The 12,386-nt window shown below is 41.6% G+C and overlaps 2 long non-coding RNA genes across 2 annotated transcripts in view; both read left to right on the top strand.

The window, feature by feature from the left end:
- Nucleotides 1-2,379: 2,379 nt before the first annotated feature.
- Nucleotides 2,380-5,556, top strand: LOC126933166 (uncharacterized). The gene is made up of 3 exons (XR_007718437.1): nt 2,380-2,763; nt 2,938-3,014; nt 4,851-5,556. It is a non-coding gene; the product is annotated as an uncharacterized LOC126933166 (long non-coding RNA).
- A 6,113-nt stretch (nt 5,557-11,669) lies between these two features.
- The window catches only part of LOC126933164 (uncharacterized), a 38,745-nt gene continuing 38,028 nt past the window's right edge, over nt 11,670-12,386 (top strand). Inside the window, exon 1 of the long non-coding RNA XR_007718435.1 lies at nt 11,670-12,109. This is a non-coding gene — a long non-coding RNA (uncharacterized LOC126933164). The remainder of the gene's footprint in view (nt 12,110-12,386) is intronic.

The raw sequence follows: 12,386 nt of genomic DNA, 5'->3' as shown, positions 1-12,386 counted from the left end.
AAGACACTTAGTAAATACTTATTAACAGACTGAATGAGAAAAAAAAGTTTTTCTAAGCATCATAGAAAGTGGAGGAAGACTGTAAATAATTATTTTCCTGTTACATATTCAAATGAAAAAACAGAGCTTTTTTAGCCACCGAAAAGGAGTGGAAGCCAATGGAAATTTTGCCATGTTTAAAGAATTAAAATTAACGGCACCATACTTCCAACTTATTCCAGTGATTGTTTAGAGTTCTTTATAAATGGGTGCTCTGAGCAGGTGCCGACTGGCCCATACCTTACCCTGGGTTAGGTACCTATGTGACTAGTTCGTTATTTTTTTCTTTCAGTGCTTAGCTCACATGGAAAGGACTCTTCTTGTCCACATGTCACTGGTGCCTGGAGTTCTGGCAGTCTCCCAGGAGAGAAATCAAGAGATATCACCAAACATAGCAGCAAAGGTCCGTTTAAGTTTATCCCAGCTTGTGCACAAGGGAGCTAGCATTGAGAGAGGAAAAATGAGTGGGTTGCTCCCCAAGGGTAGTGTGTGTATGGATTAGTTTTATAGGGTCTCTTCATAGGAAAAAAATGCATCAGGGCATATGTAGAAGAAAGTTTTCTAATGCTTGCACTGTGGCTCAACATGCTGCTTCATACATTGCGTGTAGCATTAGCACTGTAAATCTCCAGCCCTGGGTGTGAATTTTAGCATTAAAATGAGGAAGAGGTAACTTTAGGTTAGAGTTGAAGTCTAACTGGTATGTGGTGTTCCAGAAAAGTCTCTAGCTGCCTGAAATAGGAGCTTACAGTTAACAGCTTCTTGGGTCTCTCGTTACTGATTGGCTGAGAGTTAGATAAAAGCTAGAGCTTGAGTGAAGGACTTTGATCCTTTTCCTGCAGATTATTTTAAAACAGGGAATCAACCAGCCTGCCAGTCTCACACATTGTTCTCTCTCTCTGAACTTACAGAATTTCCCATCTGTAGCAACTATCCCATAATTGCATTGTCTTCTATCACCCCTACAGAATCTTGCTTGTGTAGTGGGTAAGGCTGTGTTAACTTGGTTTCCTGTCTGCAATGCTTATATCACTAGATGTATAGACCTTGAATATAGGCCAGTGTCTTCCCATCTTGATGTCTTGCAGATATTATCACATGGTGATGTCAAGTTAAGATGCTAGAGTTTCCAACTCTCATGTATCCTGGAAAGGTGCCTCAGTGAGTCATCATTAGCTGGTCAATCACTTTCAGCAGACATGAATTGAGTGCCTACTGCCTGCAAGACACTGTTCACTGCCCTTGTCTGTGTTAGAAGGGGTAGTCAGGGAGGGCCTTTCTGATAAGTGGACCTGTGAGCCGAGACCTGAATGAAATAAGAGAATGGGGTATGAGAATAGCTGCAGAAGAGTAGTCAACGTAGCAAGAACAGCCAGTGCAAATGCCCTGGGGTGAGAAAGCCAGTGCTGGGCTAGTAACACATTCCCTTGACAACCTAAGAGAGCCCTTCTTCTCTTTGCACTTAGGAGTCCTCACCAACCCATAAAGTGAGTCCATTGGACAAGATTTCCAAGCTAACATTTTTGTGACTTTATGGAAACACTATTTTTTAATGGAGAAAACACATTTTTACTCCTGCGGCTGAGACACACACTCCCCTCTCACATATTTCACGTCATTTTTTCCCCACTCCCTTCACTCACACATACTTCACTTGTCTTTGTTTTAGAACCATTCTAAGTGACATTTTGTGAATGTGTTTAACACAACCATGGAGTCAGGGTCATGCATTAACAACTGTCCAAGTAGCCTAGGTTGAATAATGCCAGTGGCACTTGCCACTCTCCCCTCTCCCCTCAACACATGCACTCCTGGGGGTCCTGAGATTGCTACATTAGAAGATTCTAATGTGGTCACTTCCCTGGGTGACCTATCTTCATCTTTTTCAAGATTGCCTGGGTATGTGCTAGACAGAGACACCCAGTGAAGTGACCTTTCCACTGAATCCTGGGATCCACTAGGTATCACTAGAAGTTTTTCACACTGGATTTTAGATCTCTCTATCTTCAGGCATGATTTTCTCTAATCTGGAATACTCTATTCGTTTGAATTACAAAGGGACATGTGGTTTTGGTTTGTTTACTCTTAGGTCATGAAATGATAATTTAGCAGTTAATGAGCAAAGAAAAAGACCTTCTTTTCATGGCCAGGAACTTTTTGGGAGCCTCCGTTTTTAACAGCAGTAACTTGCTCTACACTGACTCTGACCTGGCCCCCATCCCTGAAGGTGTGGTCCTAATGGGATTAGGGAAACCATGGCTGGCAGGGCTTCCTTGGGATGACTTCTCAGCACAAATGTCCTGCCTCCCTGGATCCAGCCCAGAGACCTGCCTTGGGATAGGACAAGAGTGAAAGACGAACCAAAGACCATAAGCCACTTCTCTATGTTTCCTGCAAATGCTGAGGTGTCTATTATTCTGCATAGTGGGGTGCATTAGGCAAATTCTCCTTTTTCAGGGTGGCTGACGCTGAATTTCTGTTTATTTTTGTTTATGAATCTCTGTTAAACCAGGATCATATCCTCAACACCCAAAGAGGAGCAGGCCACCTTTGCCATGACTCTCAGCCTCGTCACCAACCTGAGGCTTACCCGGTCATCCGGATCTTTCCTTCACCTTGCTCCTGGAGTGTAGAGATTCTATATCCTCTTTCATCTGACTCCCGACATCACTTCTCCATATTGACTGGGGGGCTGTTTTTCGGCTTGGATTTTTCTTTCTTAAGGTGAGTAGTTCTTAACCTTTCAGGACTCATGGATTCCTGGACCATCTCTCACCAAAACTGGCCATGTAAAATTTTACAATTTCATGGGGTATGAGGATTCCTCAAATCTTTTCTATGGGATATGGATTCCAGGTTAAGCAGTCCTAAAATTGGTCTTGTTTTCTTTATTTACAGACCCCGTGGGACCAGAGAAAGAAGAAAATAGTCATGTAGGGGAGCTTGCTTCCTGACTTCCCGAGCTGATGTTGTTGGTATGAGTTTCTTGTTCCTACTGTAGTACATTACTGACAAACGTGGTGGTTTCAAATAATACAAGTTTACTGTCTTGTAGTTTGGGGGCTAGAGGTCCTAAAATCAAGGGGTCAGCAGGGCTGCGTTCCTTCTGGAGGCTCTAAGGGAGAACACTTTCCCTGCCTTTTCTGGCTACTGGAAGCTGCCAGCACTCCTTGGCTTGTAGCCCCTTCCTCCACCCTCACAGACAGCAGTGCAACATCTTCAAACCTTTGTCCCTGAGCTCTGCTTCCTTTGTTACATCTCCTACTCAGACTCTGACTTTCCTGCCTCCTTCTTTCCCTTCAAAGGGCTCTTTTGATTAAATGGATTTGTCAGGATGATTTCCCATCTCAAGAGCCTTAACTGAATCACATCTTCAAAGTTCCTTTTGCCATAAAAGTTCACAGATTCACAGGTTTCAGGGTTTAGAACATGGACTTCTTTGGGAGGCTGCTATTCTGTCTGCTGCACTATCCTTAAGCTTCACCTCCTAGGAACTCTCTATTTAGACCACTCAAAATCCACATCAAAAGAGGCTGAATCTCTTCCCCACTCAGGCCCCATTTTCTCCCTAAGGAATTCTTCTTGCCCTGGTGAATGACAGCCCCCCACTTCCTGCCCTCGGACATTCTCCTTCCCATGGGGGTGAAGGCCTTTGCCTGCCTTATGAGATAACTATAGAAAGACAAATGGTGAGGCCAACATCTGGTCAGCACAAACACACTCCTGGCAAATGCTGCATCTTTCCTATCATCAGCTAAGACCTCAGCAACAGGGGAACAAGAAAGGATTGGTTATTCTGTATTTACTTGTGTCAGCTCTCTCATTGGCAGAGACCATTTCTGGGGTTCCATCCAGGAAGAGGGGTTGGAGGACAATGCTAATATGACCATACAATTCTTCTTCACATCACTGCAACTTTGTTTTCCCTGCACAACTTTAACTCTTCTTTCTACCTAATTCAGTGATCACAGAACCAGAGCTGCAACTGGATGCAAGGGCAGGGATAATCCCTAAGCAGGAAACTGTAACTATACTTTTGAACTTTTATGTCAGAACTCCCAAACACCTGATGGGGTAGACTGTGCCTTCAGCCCATCTGGCAAAATTGGTCTTGATGATGAATGCAGATATATTATTGTCTAGTGGTCAAGACAGCCCACTAGTTCTGTATGTGTGTAAACTCACCCTATTAAACGGAAGTGAATTGAGAGAGAAGCACCTGCTAGACCAGTATTGCTATCAGCAGTGTGTATCTGAACAGTGCCAAAACTAACAGCCCTTCTAAAGGTAGAAAAGTTTGGAAAAAAAACAATGGTAGGCTGGGTGCAGTGGCTCATGCCTGTAATCCCGGCACTTTGAGAGGCTGAAGTGGCAGGATCCCTTGAATCCAGGAGTTTGAGACTAGCCTGGGCAAGTCTCAGAGAGACCCCATCCTATTTTAAAAACAAAACAAAACAAAACAAAATGAAAAACAATGATAAATGGATAGAAGGAAGAATAGTAGCTAAGGGTAAATGAATGAACAGATGGGTTATGAAACAAGGGAATTCCAATGTTACAATGGTGCCTTTATAAAAATGATATTGTCTTTTAGCTTCATGCAAATGCCTGAAAGGATGAAGCCATGTATTGCAAAGACCACTCCTGTTTTTGGGAACCTGACAATGTTGAATGGAAACCTGCAAACCTGAGTGGGTGGCATTGCTCTGGGAGACATTTTGGTCATATAATGTGATCATGACCTGGACCAAATTGATAATGACTGAGTGAGATTTTAGTAATATGCCTGTATCTTTTGGCTTACATTTCAGGTTACATCTGCAACCATACTTCAATATGGTGTAGCACTGGCATCATGGATAAGATTCAGTCCCCTTATGTGAATAAGTCTAATGATGGTACTGCTGTTGATGACCAAATATATCAGGAAATGAAGTGAAAGCCTCCTCAGGATATAATGCTGATGGAAAATGACTGGCCTTAGGAAACACTAGATTTTGTTAATTATCATCTAATTGCTATACTAAATAGTTCTGGCCAGGTACGGTGGCTCACACCTGTAATCTCAGCATTTTGGGAGGCTGATATGGGAGGACTGCTTGAATCCAGGAGTTTGAGAGACCAGTCTGGGCAATATAGTGAGATCCTGTCCCTACAAAAACTGAAAAACTGAAAAATAAAATTAGCCAAGTGTGGTGGTGTGCACCTGTAGTCCCAGCTACATAGGAGGCTGAGAGGAGAGGATCACTTGAGCTTGAGCTCAGGAGATCAAGGCTACAGTGAGCTGTGATCACACCACTGCACTCCAGCCTGGGCAACAGAGATCCTGTCTCTAAAACCAAAACAAAACAATAGTTCTGCACAAGTGTATTATGAGATATAGATGGTAGTAGAACAAGTCATCATATCAGGACAAAAATACAAAAATGTATGCAATGACTTCCTAGACAGATACGTTGTTTCTTTTTTTAAATTTAATTTTAATTGAAAATAAAAATTTTATATATTTGTTGTGAACAACAGGATGTTTTGAAATATGTATACATTGTGGAATGGCTCAATTGCATTAATTAACATATGTGTTATCTCACATAGTGTGACGTTTTTGTAGTAAGAACACTTAAAATCTACTCTTGGCCAGGTGAGGTGGGTCATGCCTATAATCCCACCAATTTGGGAGGCTGAGGTGGGTGGATCACCAGAGGTCAGGAGTTCAAGACCAGCCTGACCAACATGGTAAAACCCCATCTCTACTAAATACAAAAAATTAGCCGGGCGTGGTGGTGCATGCCTGTAATCCCAGCTACTTGGGAGGCTGAGGCAGGAGAATTGTTTGAATCTGAGAGGCGGAGTTGCAATGAGCTGAAATTGTACCACTGCACTCCAACCTTGACAACAAGAGTGAAAACTCCACTTCAAAAAAAAAAAAATGCATGCTCAGTGATTTTCAAAATACAATGTATTGTCATTAATGATAGTCACAATATTGTATAATAGACCTTTTGAAGTCCTTCCTCTTACCTAGTTAAAGTCATTTCTTTAAATCTATCCCTGCTTCACACTGGGGCCTCCAAATGTTAGGCATGTTCATACTGACATGACTCCTGTATCTGTGATATAAATGCTGTAACAAACGCAGACAGTAAAACAGATATGATTATTTTTCCACAAGAGAGTCTTGGCCAAAGTGGGGACTTTGAGCTATGTAGTATCAATTTGATGTCCAGAAAGGCTGGAGACTGAAGGTCAGTACCTGATAGTCACATAATCAACCATATCTTCATGACCAAATCCAAATAAAAACTCTGAACACTAAGACACAGGTGCACTTCCCCAGTTGGTAGCTCTTGGTGTGTATTGTTACACAGTTCTCAGGAGTAGCCTAGCTATTCATGGCTCCACTGGGAGAGAACAACTCTGCATGTGGAACTCTCCTGGACTGTGCCCCGTGTGTTCATCCCTTGGTTGACTTTAATTTGCATTCTTTCACCATATCAACTATAACTTTAAGTGTACAGTTTTCAGTGAATTCTGTGAGTCCTTCTAATGAATGATCAAAGTCTTGGGAACCTCAGAACTTGAAGTTGGTGTCAAAGGTGAGGGTGGGTTTGGGGACTCCCTAACTTATAGGTGCAATCCAATTTTCCCCTCTCTGAAATTTACCCATCCTGAATGCCACTGCTCTGGTCCTGCTCTCAGCTAGAGCTAAGTTAATAGCTGACAGACTCCCCTTTGTTCCAGGCCAGTTACTGAAACTTCACAAAGGCCTTAGTGACTTCAATCCAAGGGAGAGACTGAGGGTAGGGCTATTGGTCTATGCTTGGCCATGAGAGAAGCAGCACAGAAGAGGCTTTATATGATGATGGGTAGATAGTTGTCAATTTCACCCAAGGTAGGCTGGCCTTCAGCACCCTGACTGTAAGGCAAAAGCATTATCTACGTCCCTTGTTTGGTTGGATTACCCCAAAAAACACTTTTGCTTATTAAATAAAACAAATTGACCCATTTAATGATAAAATGGACTGTTGAATGGTGCTGCTACATCAGTAGTATCAGTATGAACATGCCTAACATTTGCAGGTCCCAGTGTGAAGTAGGGATAGATTTAAAGAAACAACTTCAGCTGGATGTGAGGAATGACTTCAAGAAGTCTGTTATACAACATGGTGACTAACATGAATGACAATGTGTTGTATTTTGAAAATCGTTGAGAGTAGATTTAAATGTTCTTACTAGAAAAAAAGTCATAAATATTTGAGATAATACATTTGTCCCATCTTTGTGGACAATGCTGAACACATCCAGACAGTAACAATAGTAACAGCCGTATTCATGGACGGACTCTGTGCCGGCCATAGGACGGTTTTCTCATGTAATCCATGCAGCAATTCTGCTGCCGTGCATTACTCTTAACTTTCTTCCATGGAGGAGAAATGGAGGCAGAGGGAGCTTTAGCGACTTGCCTGAAGGCTGACTCCATCCAGCATTGGCTCCCGTAGTAACTCTGCTCCCTGCCTTCCTTGCACTGTGTTACCTCATTTTTATGTTTCACTGGGAGCAGAGGGAGGTGCCCAGATATCAATAGGCTACTCAATTTGTCTGCATTGAAATCAGGGAACAAATATCTATTAGTTGGTTGACATGAGGAGGCACAGCCACTGCTGTGGGGTGGGGGAGTCAAGGTGGAATGAGGACAGTCGGAAACAAACTAGGCTTCTAGAATTTTATTCAGTGTGAGAGTCTTGACCTACAGGATTTTGTTTAGTACTTATAATCCTAGGAATGATTTTCAACTTTATTTCATAGATGACGTAAAGTTAACCTCAGGTTGTAAACCCCTGCTCTAACCAAAGGTATATCATGGGCTGAATTTGTCCCCCCACCAAATTCACATGTTGAAGTCCAAATCCCCAGTACCTTAGAATGTACAGGGCCTTTATAGAGATGGTTACGTTAAAATGAGGTTGTAAGGTAGGTCCTAATCTAGTATGACTCGTGTCTTTACAAGAAGAGGAGTTTGGACCCAGACACACATAGAGGGATGACCGTATGAAGGCATATGGAGAAGGGGGACAGCTACAAGGCAAGGAGAGAGAGGCCAGGATGAAGCCACCCCTGCCAACACCTTGATCTCGGACATCCAGCCTCCAGAACTGTGAGAAAATAAATATCTCTTGTTTATGCCTCCCAGTTTGTGGCACTTTTTTATGGCAGTCCTATTAATACAAGGTACAGTGGGGCTTTGGACCCAGGTGTGACTAACTCCAAGGCCCTGGCTGGTCCTTTCTGTGTACCATGGAAAAGATTAGCCAGAGATGTGGGAGGCAGTTAGGCAGGAGCCAGATGAGTGATGTGCATGGTGATTAGATTTGATGCAGGAAATTGTGAGGGCTAGCATGGCCTCCTGGATGAGTTGAGTATTGGGCTGGGTAGGAACATTTGGATGTCTTAGACACAGATGGGTGGCGGGGAAGCAGAAGGGCATTCCAGGCCACTGAGTGGCTGGTTATGCTGCATCCCAGAGCCACCACCCCTGCTGTCTGGATGGACATCTGGCCAGTCAAGCACACATGTGGCCACGGTGCTGAGGAATGTTGGCCCTGATTGCACATGGGGAGATGGTCTGTAAATCAGAAGTTTCTTTTATGGACAACTTCTTCCACTCAAGCCCAGAAGAGGACCAAGAACAAAGAAGCTGGCAGCTTCTCATATTTTTTAAGAGGCAGAGAGTGTGAGACCAGGAGGCTCTGGCAGAAAAAGGACAGTTAGTCCTAGAATTGGGCCCTGGAAAAAGAAAGCTGACAACAAACCAACAAACCAACAGGGTTGCACAGAGTATAGGAACAAGGGAGGGGAGGGGTCCCCAGTCTGACACGCAATGTATCAAATATAATAAGTCCTGGGAGACCAATCAAATCCCCTGTCACCCCAACCCTACACTATGCCAAATAGTAAAAGCAGATGTTTTGCAAACTGGTAACAACTCCGAAGCCTTTTCTGGTGATGGGTAAGAGAGGCAGAGACTGCTGGAGAGTTAGGAGGAGTGGAGAGAAAGCTTTTGGGAGTGGTCCAAATATTAGTGCACCTGAAACCTTATTCCAAGCTTCTCTAACAATACAAAAAGAGGGATTCAACTGAGTTTGGGCATGGAGAGAAGATCTATTGTAACATGGAAGAAATTCAAACACAATAGGAGAACAAAGTGACATTTCAAATTGCTGTGATTGATTCAGCCCCATTGCCTGACCCATTCTTTTCAAATACCAAGCTGACAGGGCCAGTTGCAATACTTCATAGTGGTGGGGAGGGGGTATGGAGGAGAAGACACTCATTATGCCTTTGGAAATTTAGTCTCTCCAGGCTTCATCCTGAGCCTTTGGCTTTCCTCTCTGTGGCAGGAGAAACCACCCCTAGCTTCCAGCACATTCTTGGTAAAGGTGATCACTAGGGGTGGCACAAGCTTCCAAAGAAGCCCTGATGTGCTCTCCAGCCTAAAGGCAGCACCCGCAGAGCAGGCTATGTTTCTTCCAGCTGGTGGCCTTGCATGGAGGTGCTGACGCATTGTGCCCTGCCCAATACCTTCTTCAGGTAGAAGAGAGTCTAAAGCTTTGAAAAGCACTAGAATAGGAGCCAGGTGGCTCAAGTCTAGGCTTTAGGCAATTTATGAATCCTCTCTGCTTTGTATTCCTGATTTCTCAAATGGGGAAGACATTACAAGAGTTCTGTGTTCTTTACAGAGTTTCTCATTTCATTTTTGATTCCGTCCACATACCTTGTGGTACAGCAGAGAACACTGCAAAGTCCCTACTTGCACAAGCATATCTTTGATGGAGTGGATGCAGGGGAGACGATAAGTGAGCAAATGTGTCATGCAGTTATGGTGAGGACAGAGTAAGTTTGCAACTCTGGAGCACCTCTGAACAGATTAGGGGCATGACTGTGCCCATGTACAGTGCTGCCATGATGTCATTGGAGAGCAGCTGGATGAGGAAATTCTTCGAATCCTGGTGTGCAGAAGTGAACTTGATGGAATACTCTCTAAAGGTGAGGAAGAACAAACAAAAATAAGATGTCTGTACCAGTTTTGTTGTGGAATCTATTGTGATTGTATTTTATGGAAACAATCTGGGCATGTGCAACGTGTTTCAACTTTAATGGCATTAAAACCATTGATCTTCCAGTCATATTCCCATGTAGATCTGTCATTCTAATGCATGCATTGAGAGCTGGGCTCAAATATCTATTTTGTTATTTTTATCAATGGGAAGGGAAGGGACATTTTTTGCTTAACTTTCAAGATAATGCAATACAATAATCAAGACTTTTTCTTATGTAATGTCACCTAATTCTCATCTCAACTCTACAAGGTAGATACTAGTATACAACTTTATGGATGAGGGATATTCAATAATTTATCTAGAATTTTGCAGTTACTAAGTGGTAGAATTGATATGTAAATTTTAAAGACTTTGAGTAATCCTTTTAAACTCATCACTCATTTGAAGTGATGAGAACGGGAATTGAACAGTGGTCCAGGGTAAATAAATATTTCATCTCATATTATTTCTGGTTTGATGGTGTCTCTTTTGTCATCATTGAGACCTTTGCCTTCGTTTTAATTGATTTCTGGTATTCCACTAGAAAAGTGCCTTAACGACTCACCTAGAATTATCTCAAAACAGGCAGAATGCTATTGTTATGTTCAAGCATCAAGTTAATTAAAACAATGACCCCCTTCTTGGTCAATGCTGACCTTACTGTTGGCAAAATAAGACCTAAGAGTTCTGAGGAAGGGGATCCATGGTGAGGGTGAGAAAAAATGCCAGGCCGGGTCTCATTTCTTTCTGTTGATTAAAATTACTAAACTCATAGGGATTTATATAAATGGGAACTATTATAGATGAGCTATATCTGAATTTCAGGAAGTTGTTGACTAAATCTCTTAGAATCATACCTGAACATTTAGAAAATAAAAGTTCTTAACCTCCAAAGTTAAATGTCTTCCTTTAATCCTGATATCTTAACTCCCTCCCTTATTTATTGAAAATTTTATTTAAAACAGTTGATTATTTTTATTATAAAATATTATTAAATTTCTCAGTGACTTTCTATTTAACCTACTTCAATTAGATTGTTGCTTCATAACTTGACCACCAAGATTATCTATATGACCAATGACCAATGGCCAAAACAAGAAAATATTTCCAGACTCATTCCCTTGACCTCCTTGGTCAGTAGTTGATGCTGATGATGAATTCATACTTCTTAAAACTTTTACGTTGCTCCCAAAGGCCTAACCACTCCTGTGTCACGTGGGTGACTCTTGGCAATTCTCTTTGCATGGCTCCAACATACACAGGTTTTGGTTACCACAATTTAGCTAAATAAAACCAATCCCTATAACATGATAACATGATTCAAAAACATAATTTAAATTTTAGTTCCTATGACATATTGGCTGTGACTGATCGCATACAATACAAACATCATTGTTACTTCAACATTCCACAAATTATTACATAAAAAGCAGACATGACCATGATTAGAAACGCATACCATTTCTTTTGAAATCTAAGGGGATTCGTCACTGCACAGACAGCAAAACATATAGTTGTGTTGCCTGCTTGTTTTCCAATGATAAACTTACATGATATTTGATAAAAATAGATAATCAAAAGAGGAAATTGGCCAACAAAGATGAAAGTGCAGTGAAAAACCAAAATGTGATCATGCTGGAAATGAAATTTTAGTTAAATGTAAATGGGATTCAAGAAAAAAAAGTTAACCATTGGGATGTGGACACTGAGGCTTTGCAAGAGACTCTAAAAGTGCAGCCAGAGGAACTTAGTGAAGACTTACATCATACATGAGGAAAGTGGCTGTTACAAAAAGGATAAAGATGTCCCAGAGGAAGTGACATAAGCAAAGAGCTTCACATTTAAGGAATGCTCTGAGATATTTCACAACATGGAAGGCATAAAGGATAAAGTGTTGGACACTGATTCAAACGAAAATTCACCAAGGCTCAGAAAAGATGATCCCCTGTACCAAGTTATTTCACTAGAATAAGGTAAGCACTCTCAGTAGGATTTTATTTTTACAATGAAATGAAAGCACTTTAATTAATGCTTCAAATGTGCAAATTACAGTGTATTAAGTATTAGTTATATAACTTCTTTTCATTTTTCTATACAGTTATACAGTTATAGCTGACAGTAAAGAGTTTTTAATGTTTTAAATGTTTTGATAAAAATGTTTAAAGATCATTAAACAAATGTAATTTTTCCCCATTGATTACTTAGATTGTTTTGCATGATTTCAACTTTGCAGTCATCTGTATAGCCCTG

This window comes from Macaca thibetana, chromosome 12, assembly GCF_024542745.1.
Source record: "Macaca thibetana thibetana isolate TM-01 chromosome 12, ASM2454274v1, whole genome shotgun sequence".
Taxonomy (NCBI): domain Eukaryota; kingdom Metazoa; phylum Chordata; class Mammalia; order Primates; family Cercopithecidae; genus Macaca; species Macaca thibetana.
This window is presented reverse-complemented; position numbering and strand designations above follow the sequence as displayed.